We start from the raw sequence: 11251 nt of genomic DNA, 5'->3' as shown, positions 1-11251 counted from the left end.
GGGGAGAGCGAGGATTCAAGAACAGCTACCAGAGGGATCCGTATCGTACATGTGTATTTTTACATATATTTCACACTTGCAGACTTCCACCTTGATCTGTTAGAGAGGGGAGCAGGACGAGGCGGTTGGTGCTGCTTGAGAGTGCTGAGTGTTTCTGCCTGTGTGGCCCGCGGGGCCATCAGTGCACACACACGCTGTACACGCGTGGTTGTGCGTGTCCCTGCTGGGTACCCACGTGCAGCCTCGCTGCTGGCTGGACCCAGGGGCGCGGAGCTGTGGCAGCCTCACCTCCATCGGGCTACCAGAGTTAGCAACTTGTAGCAGGCTAGAATCACTCATGAAAATATTTGTCCTGAAAGGCAGGACATTTTTATTAAAACGTAGGTTTTTGGCAGGGAAGAATTACCTGTTTTGACAGCCAAAGAGAGATCCCAAACAAGCAGCTGAGGAAAAGCAGGCTTGACTCCGGGATCCCGTCGCTGTGTGACTGCCCTGCGGTGGGGGACAGCTCCATGCACTTGCCATACTTTCCTAGGTAGAAAAAACCAAGGGAGGTGGATTAATAAAGCAATGCAGTGGTCAAGTGATTGAGCTAAACGGGGTCTTCTACCTGGAAACAATTCTGAAGCTTCTGGGGGAGGGAAAGGCAGCAGTTTCCCACTGGGACAGGGTTAAACAGGTATTAAAAGGTCATCACAATACCCTACTCTGCAGTGGATTAACAGTATCTACATTATTCTTCTTAAAGTATTTGTCCAGGCTGCTTTTAAATACAGCAGTGCTGAATTTCCATGGGGCATTTGTCCTCTTACCTGACTCTCCCTACCGTTAGAAAGCTTTTCTATGTATCAGTAGCAGGAATCAGAATGATGTTTTATTCATACTACCACAAGGGTGTATGAAACAGGAGATTTTTAAGCCCACAAAGAAAAAAAAAAAAAAAGTATTTTGACCTGTCTTTGTATTTCTACCCCTGCAGGAAGTATGGATATTAAAGGGAATGCAGTGGGGCATCCCTCAAAAAAAAATTCTTAGAAAATGCCATTGTTCCTCCTCCAGACATGTCATGGGCCAGATCTATCTGAGCAAAACCCACGGTTTGGGCTGGCCAGGACTACATGTGGGTATTCATTTATATTGGGATAAGTAACTCCCATGTCTAAGCAAGTGAAACAAATGGTAGGAGTCGTCTTGATGAGCAAGAGGAACTCTAGAGTTATGTGCAATAAAACTCTTTTAAATGAAATTTCCTTTAATATTTTGGGGGTTTATTGTATATTAAAGAAGAGTTTCATGAAAAAAAAACAGGGAAACCATCACACTGCAGCCAAACATTTTTTGATACTTTTGAGGAAAGTACAAACATTTTTCCTGAAATCCTAAATTTCCTGTGGAAATATATTTGACAGAAAAATTATCAAAACATTCTGAGTTAAAATCGTTGACCTACTGCAAGTCAATCTTCTTCAGCCAGCACAGTGAAAAGATCGCCCGTATCAGCAGCCACCTCCCAGAATAATCACGACTTCTTTTATGTCTTCCCTCTAATGAGCCTCACTGAAGGCCCCTCTCATCTGTACTTAGCAGTCAAGTATTTCAAGTGGTCTCTTTCTTTACGCTGGTAATGGCATTCGATATCTTTTCTGTGCTACTGATTGTCACAGAAACCAGAAGTTTAGGCTTAGCACGTATACCTCCTGAAAATAGATATCTGGGGACTAAAAGATATGGCTGTAGCCACTGAGAGGTAAGCTAAAAATAATGACTTCCTTTCAAAAAGAAATTAATTCTAAGGCCCTAGCTCTGTGCTGTGCCTAAGCACTGTGCCAAGCAAAACTCCACTTAAGCATGTGTTTTGCTTTAAGCAAACACTTAAAATGGATTTGCAGAATAAGAATGGATTTCAATTTAAGCACATGCTTAAGTGCTTTGCTGAACCAGGGTCTGAATGTCTCAGTCACTAACCTGTTGTTTACAGTTAGTGTTGGCATCTGCGATGTAATTTTACAGATATACAAGGGTTAGTGGAAATACTGAGGTAACTTTGCTCCTTTGGGATGAAACTGGCAAATGTCAAGAGCTTTTAGGAAAAATATTTTTTTTAAAAGGTCACATTTATAGCATAAACCAGTAGGCTTTATTGGCAGCAAGCATCTTTCCCAGTTATTTGGTACATTCTAAATGAGTGGCTCATCACATGGCAAAAAATACTTCCTCTCCACCGGTATGCAGTGAAAGGGGAATTAGACACAAGAAAGGCATTCAAAAGATAGCAAGGGTTTAATTGAAACAACCAAGGAGAAGCTTTCATCATGTAGCCATTCTGAATGACATTGGACATGCGACTGACTGGCACAGCATTATTTATTTTTTTCACTTTGATCATAAAATTACTAGGAAAGGCTTAATGGAGTTATAAATATCTTGTTTCCATGAGAGTCCTGGGAAGATAATTATAGCACTGAAGTCTTTACAAAGATAGAGCATTTATAAAATGATATTATCTGAGGACTCCAATGGATAACGCAGGGAATTCTGTGCTCTATTCCCAGCTCTACTATTGACTCACTGCGCTCTTTAGGCAAATCACTTAATCCCACAGTGACTCAGTTTCCTCCTTGATATGTTGGGGTAATCGTGGTAATTACCCACTGCTGCAAAGTCTATATGGATTAAAAGTTGTAAGTATTGCTCACACTCATCAGAGCACTCAAGCCTGCTTATTGCTAGTAACGGATGTGTGTAAGACTTTGGATAAGTGATGTGCTTTCCTGAACTGGAACTGTCATGTTTGTGTTACTGGTAAATTGTATTACTTGTAGAGTTATTGTCAAAATATTTAGAAGAAATATTTTAAATCTCTTAGTTCATATATTTTAAGATGTTGATGAAACAGCTGTACCCCAGACTCTTCAGAAATATTTTGATTTTAAGGCAAAACTTGGAATTTAAAAACTACGGGCAAGTTTCTTGCTGAGTAAAAATATGTCATTCCATAAAACCAACCACTACGGAGGAGCATTACCTAGAGGGCTGTCTAGCAGCTACCTGGGAGATGGGAACTACATCTATACTCTAACTTTCCTAAGTTGTATCAGGCTTTTTCACTCATGTACTGTTTTTACTGCATTAGAAATTTGATACGTCATATTTCCCAAGTACCAAGCAGAATACTGGAGTAACAAGCATCAAAAGAGTTTAATGTACAGGTGCAGTGCAACTATTATGTTTGCAGCTTCAGAAAAGACAAGCAAGGAAGGAGTCATGGCAAATGAGCAAACAACTGGGACGAGCTCCAGTGGGATACTCTGCCTGAAGGGGGTAACATGGATTTTGGATACAAAAATGAGAACTTTTGTGCTGGGGAGGAGATACTACATCTCCTGTTGATAGCACTGTAGCCTCCGGGGCTATGATCCCAAAAGGCTGCTGATATATTTGAGAGTGATGAGAGCTGAATCAGAAAGTTGATGAAAATGTTGCTAAGCCTGATAAGCCTTGGAGTCAATCTGGTTCATTTAAGAAAGTGACTTGAGCACAGGCTGAGAAAACTGAAGTTTTAATACCAGCTGCCTTTGGAGCTTGCTGTACCTTTCTGCAGCAGACTGAAGTGAAAATGAGCAGATTCCCACCTGAAATGAGGTAAAAATGCAGGTCAGGAAATGGAATTGTTTTACCAATGATATTTCTATTTTAATAGTCCTGAAAAGAAAATAGCATATTTTTCTGAAACGGCAGCTTCTGATTTGGTGTGTGTGCATTCCTGGGGTGGAGAGAGGAAAGGCATCCTGATTACTTTTCGGGCATCTGCAAAACATAAATCAGGAAAAGTCTGAAGACCTAAATTCTCTATACAGGCGTTCCACTTCCATAAAGCCACTTTTAGGTAGTTTACAAAGGCAGAAAACATCTTTTATGAAGGTATAATACCCCACACAAAGCAGATGTCAGATTAGGTAATCACAGCTGCCCAGAGAAGCCTAAAGCTAAGGAGGATTGTGTTCTTTACAAAGTGTAATTAGGGAATGGCAAGATTTGTCATTCACTTTTTCCTGGGTCCTTGCTCAGAGACAATTACCAATGATTTCTGTGAACATCTGACCCAAATAAGAGCCAAGTGAGGCTCTGTGGGTGTAGTCCTTCAGCACTGCATTTCCTCCTCTAGCTGGGGGGTCTTGCACTGGTGAAGTGTGCTCTGAGCTAAAGATAGGGCTATGTCACTCTTCCTCGGGTCAAAGGTCTCAGTCGTAGCTCGACTTCTCTCTTTCAAATTAAACACACAGCTTCCACTGGGTTCACAGTGTTGATCTTTGCTACTGCTGACACAGATCCAGAGGCAATTTCGAGGCATTGGCCTTTTATCTGGCCTTTATTCTGAAAACCATCATTGCTCAGAAAAGCATTAAGTGTGTCCTTCTGTTTGCTTGATACCAAAAGAAAATCAAGTGCTTTCCAGTATTGTGACATGGCTGCCCAAGTGTGATTCCCAGGTTAAATTGAATAGATGAGCAGTGCAAGATACTTAATGTTCTAACTCTTTAAGTAATTCATTACATCTCAAGATACTGCCTTTGATGCTTCTTCTCCTCTCCACATCTTGGTATTATCATTTCCTATTTTAAGCTTGTTTACAGAACTGGAATAATACACGGATAAAAAAGGATGATTGCAGGGTGTTTTCAGGCATTAAACCTGAGGTCTGAAGTTCCTTTTTCTGAAAAAAATAAACCAGAGAATGTTTTACTATATCAGAAAACCTGGCAACTGGTCTTTGCTTACCATGAACTGAAATCAATCACCTCTTTGTTAAAAGCCAGTCTCATCACAATGATCCTTAAGCTAATAAAAAGGCCTGAATCAGCAGGAGATGGTTAAATTCTGTCCTTTGGGTATTAATCAGCATATTCAGCATTGCTAAATTTTTCTTACAGACTCTGGCCTTGCAGTCTGGTTCAGAGGTTTTGTGGACATGCACAGTTTGCACATGTAGGCATATGGGTGTGTAGGAACAAATCAGGTAACAAGTTCTCTACGTACCCACAAGCCAGGACAAATCCCAAGTGACAGAACATAGCAAAAGCTGCAATCACTAAAGCATCTGCCCTGAGCTACCCCACCTGCCAGCACTGATCTGCACATGACAAGATACATTTATCCCTCCACACGGAGACATGCCAGCATTGCCACCTTTGTGCAGGGGTCCAAGGTGGAAGTTGGGCAAAGGGTGGAAGCTGGGGCTGTCCCACCTGCTGGACTCTGAGCCTCTCACAGCCTGGGAGCATGCTGTGCCACTGGATGTCTTGTTGGGCTGGTTGTCCGAATAGCACATGTCTAGCACAGGCTTTTCGTACAAACAGATTTACACAAGGAATTCACAGCACAGTGGGTTTCTTCCAGAGGTGGCACTGGAGCAGCCCAAGGGCGGAATCTAGACCAGAGGCCCTGTTTCTTCTCTCCCTTCCCTTTTAACTTCCTTTTACTGTTCCTAGCCTTCCTGGGAACTTCACTGGTGCCCTTTCCCTTCCTTCCCAGCTCAGCTGTCAGCCCAGCTTACTCTTTCCTTCAGGATTTTCAGATGTCCTGGCTGCTAAATATCTGAAAAGCTTCAAGCTTGAGTGCAACTCTGCAAGGCTAAGACTAGCAGACAGGTGTCTTGGTAGGACATAATGCCCGAATGTACTGGCTGTCTTTTCTGGAGCTCTCTTATACAGCTGGGAGAGCAGGAGGAAGGGGTAAAGATTTCCCTCTGACTGAGGTAGAAGGACCCCCTTCAGAGGTGGCTCTGATGCAGTGACTTATGTCATGGAAGCTATGACTGCCCAAGAATATCTGTGTCACAAAGCCCATTTCCATTTTGCCATCCCCCAGTGTTCACCTTGCACAAGGGCTGGCAGTACAGAGGCACTGGCACCATCTAGGGACCAGCTGTCAATCACTGATGCATTTCTAGAAGATCACTGCCATATTATAAAAATATAATAATATATAGGCATACACTAACATAATGTGTCTAAACAAAACATATCTTAGTAATAAGCATTGAAAAAGGCAGTGTGTGTAAGTCTTTACCTCTATGCACAATTCAGGCACAAAAATAGTCTCAGCTGTTACCTGATTGAGCTGCTTATTTTCTGTGAACTGAATGTGTGTGTGGTATCACGTGCTGACTAATAACTCATCATTCACAATCCGCTGCTTCCAATGACATTCCAATTATGCCTTCAACAGTCATGTAAAATGTCAGAATAATGAATGAAGATTTCAGAAAGAAACAAAACCCACATGTAAAAATAGTATTTGTAGTACCTTTGTTTTCTTAGTAGTTTATATTCCAGAGCAGATTAAGTAATATATTCCGAAGCTTAATCTGTTTTCAGACCCCTAAAAAAGCATCTTGATTTTTCAGAGCACCTACAGCTCTCAGAGTTGCACAGTGCTTCTGAAAATCAGGCCATTTATTTAGGTGTCTATATTTAGGTACATGAGTTTGAAGCGTTTGGCTTGAGGTCACATAGCTATGGCTCATTGCATTTTTTTTGATTTCCATTTGGGTCACAATGGGCAAGTCACTTCTAATAATTCTCACCACAAATCTAAGAAATAGAAGGAGAGGTGGTAAGAATTACTAAATACCATACCAATGATGCTTTGCACTTTCTCAAATACATAAATTTTTCCTTCCTGGAGAATTTTAGTCTAAAAAAATAGAAATCAGTGCATCAGAAAGGTAAGACAGTATATTTAGAGACTGAACTGAGGTTCTGGTTAAACTGTGCTCATGTCCTGGATTTTATTTGTCTGGCATCTTTGTCATTCCTCCTATAAGCTTATGATCATTTTTACAAGCCAGATGTTTTAGCTTCCCATATTTTCATTGGGTAAATCCTAGAGACCAAGTGCTTCTACTTGTTAACACATGGCAGCCAACCACAGTTTGTTCTGGAGGAATTTGAGCTGACATTTATCAGTCATGCTGTTGAATTGTGACTATACCTCCAAGACTGCTTTTGAATTTGCATGGTAGCTTGCACAGGCCTTGACCTCAGTGAACCCATTATGAAATAAACAGTCTAAGACTGCAGAGAGAAGATCACTGGGAAAAGGACATAAAGAGGGAAAGACAATCTTTTAAAGAAACAAGAAAATCAGTTTCATTAATGTCATACCTCTGCAGCTTGTCATCCATCCCTCTACTTCCCAACATGAGGTGCTGGTAGCTTTGGTAGCAGGTATACACACAATCAGCGATTCACACAGTGCTGCCTTCATTTTGCATAGGGATGGTAGCTGAGAAGAAACAGCATTGAAAACAATAATCATAGATACCTCACATATTTCAACAAAATTAAAATCTCCTCGACTTTCGGCATCCTCATTCAAATGGGAGAATTTAAATCTGGACATAATATTTCAGATTTGAGAGAACTGTACTTGTACTTTAAGAATGTTATTTGTAACAAAACAAAATGCTTTTTTGATTTCTTTCTTGAAATGGAGATTGTTTTAAAAGTCAATGAAAACCATTTTTCCCCTTGATCTATCATGCATCTAGGCTAAAAAAACATCTCTGGGTTAAAAATATTCCTTAACCAGAAACTGGGACATGGCATTTTTGTTGTCTTCAAAACTGAGGGTTAGCTGTAAGATAATAAAGCTCTATTTTGTGGGACTTTATGTTGGATATGGAATTTTTGCAATGTCAAATCAAAAAGACTTTTCTGTCAGAGAACTCTCACTCTCAGAAGCAGATGGAAAATGTGAAGACTTTGTTCCTGTTCTCATTGCCTTAAAAGACACGAGCCTCCTGTTTGACCTCTGTCTGACCCTGAAGATGCTTAGAAACAATGGGGAGCTACCAGAGAAAGGGTTTGGGGAGCAATAGAGTGAAATGCAGGGACTGTCTCACTGCAAGTCTGTGAGTTCAGGGGTTCACAGGTCCTCTCTACTTGCCTGACCCCCACATAACAGATGTGGGGAGAACTGGCATCCCTGTGCACAGCTGAAACATGTGCTTCTCTGCATCTCCAACCCCCCATGAAGGAAACAGCCCAGCTCCACGATCAACCTGCTCATGGCATATCACGTACAAGGGCATTACAGGCACTGAGATTTTACAGCAAGTGAAGGATACTCTCCTGCAGCAGTTTTTCATTGGTGCAGCTATTAATCTTGCACCCAGAACTGTGCAAAATGCCCTGTAGATAAATTAAAAAAAAAAAAAAGTCTTTCTTTTGCATAATTTTATTTAAACATCTGCAATATGTTGCATCTAAGCTGCTTTGCAGTTGCTATACACATACAAGATGGAACTGAAGAGGTGTCAAGGCAATGTTGTCTCGCTGTACTGAGTGACTGGGTGATAAAATAGCAGATGAAATTCAGCAGTGATAAGTGTAAAGTAATGTACATGGAAAAAATAACCCTAATTATGCATACATAGACACTGGTTCAAGCTATCACTTTTGCTGCAGATCTGGGGGCTGAAGTGGAAAGCTCTCTGAAAATGTTAGTGCTGGGCTAGGAAGTGGTCAGAAAGGGGAACTGAGTGTTAAGAATTAGTAGCTTCCCCTTAGATGACGAGGGAACCCCCAAAGTCACAGTACTCCATCACTCATATATGCTCAGGGTTCTTGAGTCCCTTGGCCATACAGCTCTTGCCTATTCCAGATCCAGCAAAATTCAATGGCAAATTTAGTAGAATCAGTTTTAACAAAAGTAGAATTTTCTAGTAAAATTAGAAAGGATAGAGAGAATGGTGATAAAGTTTCACATTGGAAACAGAGAAAACCACATCAGCTTTAAAGAGGGATAGCCGAGGGGAAATCCAATTAAAGTCTGGGAAATAATGATGTCAAGAAGGTCAAAAAAGAAATTTTATTTACTGCCTCTATAATAAAGAGGCACTTAATAAAACCACCAGGAAGAAGACTAGAAATATTTTTTTCACAGTGAAGAATTACCATGGCACAGCACATTGTGGAAAGAAAATCACAAATGAGCTCAAACAGAGTTAAGACAAACTCCTACAGAACAGGATCACTGGCAGCTACTAAGCATAGTAGCTTGGATACAACCCTGTGTTCCAGAAGTCCCTGCCTAACTAGTTGATGGAAAATTAGCAGGTAAATTGGAGAATAACACATGGTCTATTTTCATACTATTTTACTAAGCATTCAGTCTTGGCTGCTGGAGACAAGATACAGAGCTAGATGGATCCAACTGTGTTTTTATATTCTACAAAAGTAACAGAAACAATCGAGGGCATGCTAATGCTGACACAGCCAACGTTAATTTTACTTGCTTTATCCACTCTAATCTCCAGACTCAACCATTTGCAAAAAAATCATAATCCATATCTGGCTAAACAATTTGGGATTATCCCAGTGAGCAGAAATGTAAAAGAAGCAGCATTCACTGCTTGAGAATCTACAGATTTTGAGACATTACTTACTCATTTCTTCTGAAAAGAGGAAACTTTGTCACCAAAGCTCCCGCAAAGGCTGCAGGAGTGAGTCAGTGTTTGTATTTTGATGATCAGAAATCAGCATAACGTAGGGGGCCAAACTCATTTGGTTACACTATAGTTGTGTTGAAATTCACCGTGGTTTCTTCAGTACATTTGAGAGGCTGTTTTTGCTTACAGATTAAATCTGGAGATAAGAAGCAGGTGCAGACTGATGATGATGAGCAGCTCAGGATTTGGAAGAGATGGGCTAAGCCTGTGCTCTGAGATATCAGTAACAAAACTCCCACTCAGTTCTGTGGGAGCAGGACTACAGCACTGCTTACAAATCTTGCAAGTAGCAGCTGTTTTATCACCTCCTTTGGTGTCCTTTCCAGAATTTCAGCTTCCTCCAGATTTTGGCACTCTACAGCTACTTGGGTTGTGGGAAGATGCCCACAGCATTTAGGAAGCACAGGGCGCCTACTGGGGCCTAAGGGGGTAAATGGTGTGACTCTAAGGAGGACATTCTCTCAGTTGCTCTTACTCTCTTATTTTTGCAGCGCCGCTTTTCCATGTCTAAATAACATATTATTTTGTGACCTTTCCTTAATAGAAGTCTTTAATGCTTACAACAGGGGATATTTAAAACCCTGCAGTTGTTGCCGTTCTCATTATTATCTAATTTGAAGGACATTTTTACCGCAAGCAGTAGAATTTGGGTTTTCTTCTCCTTCATCTTAGCAATAATGTCTGCACGCATAGAAAAAAAGTACTGACTTAGGCATTCCTGATCTTTCCTGAACATGGATTAACTTGCTTTCATAACTGTAGAGATTCCCATTTTACTACAAGGAAAGCATACACTATGGGCAACTTCATCACGATGAAAATATTCTTCCCAATATGAAAAAAATCCACAGTAGAGACTGGCTACTGTGAACAAGACACAGTTAAGAGGTATGGGGTAAGAAGACACAAGGAAGTTTTAAAACATAAAATGCAGGACAGGAAAAGTGCAGTGAACGCTCTTCCTACTCAGAATATTAAAATAAGACAACATGCAAAGGGAACGCATGTAAATGGAAACAAAAGAAGATACCCTACTAGGTTTAAGTCTTAAACCAAAATGCAATCCAACAACATATCATTTGATTTAAAACCAGATTAGTTTATATTCTGACATCTTTGGCTCCACAGTTTGCTTTCTCTTCTGCATAGTGCCTAAAGCAGTAAGATCATGGTCAGGGATTTGTATTTTAGGTATAAGGATAAAACAAGAAATAATTATTTTTTCTATCAGTTACCTATTATATATATTAGGAAATAAAAGTAGATATGCATCAACACATAAGTCAGTCCTCAGTTAATGGGGCCAGGAAGAAACTCTGCTGTTGCAAGTGCAACAATCTACAATGCCTTGCTCTTAGGCGTTTGCAGAGATGAGGTGGGATACAGTATTGATCTCATTCATTACAACAGGGTTTTTTTTTTCTGCTATTATTGGAAACTGCTGCTGTAAATGGCATACATCTTTTTATGTATTTTTAACTAATGGAGAATGATTCCTTCCACTTTTTTTTTTTAATAGAGTATTTAATAATTATATGAGAGCCTTCTAGTTCTCCATTATGTTCTATAGATTTTCAGAGCCATGTTTACAGAAACCTATTTACATTTCTGTATAATCCTATTGATTAATTCCTCTGTATTACATTCCAAAGCAAAGAGACCACAGAAAATCAACATTAGCCTCTGACACTTTGCAGTCTCAGACGTACAGCTGGAAGAAAAAAAAAAAAAAAAAAA

The sequence above is a fragment of the Athene cunicularia genome (assembly GCF_003259725.1).
Source record: "Athene cunicularia isolate RWA chromosome 3 unlocalized genomic scaffold, athCun1 chr3_part1, whole genome shotgun sequence".
NCBI lineage: Eukaryota > Metazoa > Chordata > Aves > Strigiformes > Strigidae > Athene > Athene cunicularia.
The sequence above is the reverse complement of the archived record's forward strand: the minus strand, read 5'-3'. Positions refer to the sequence as shown.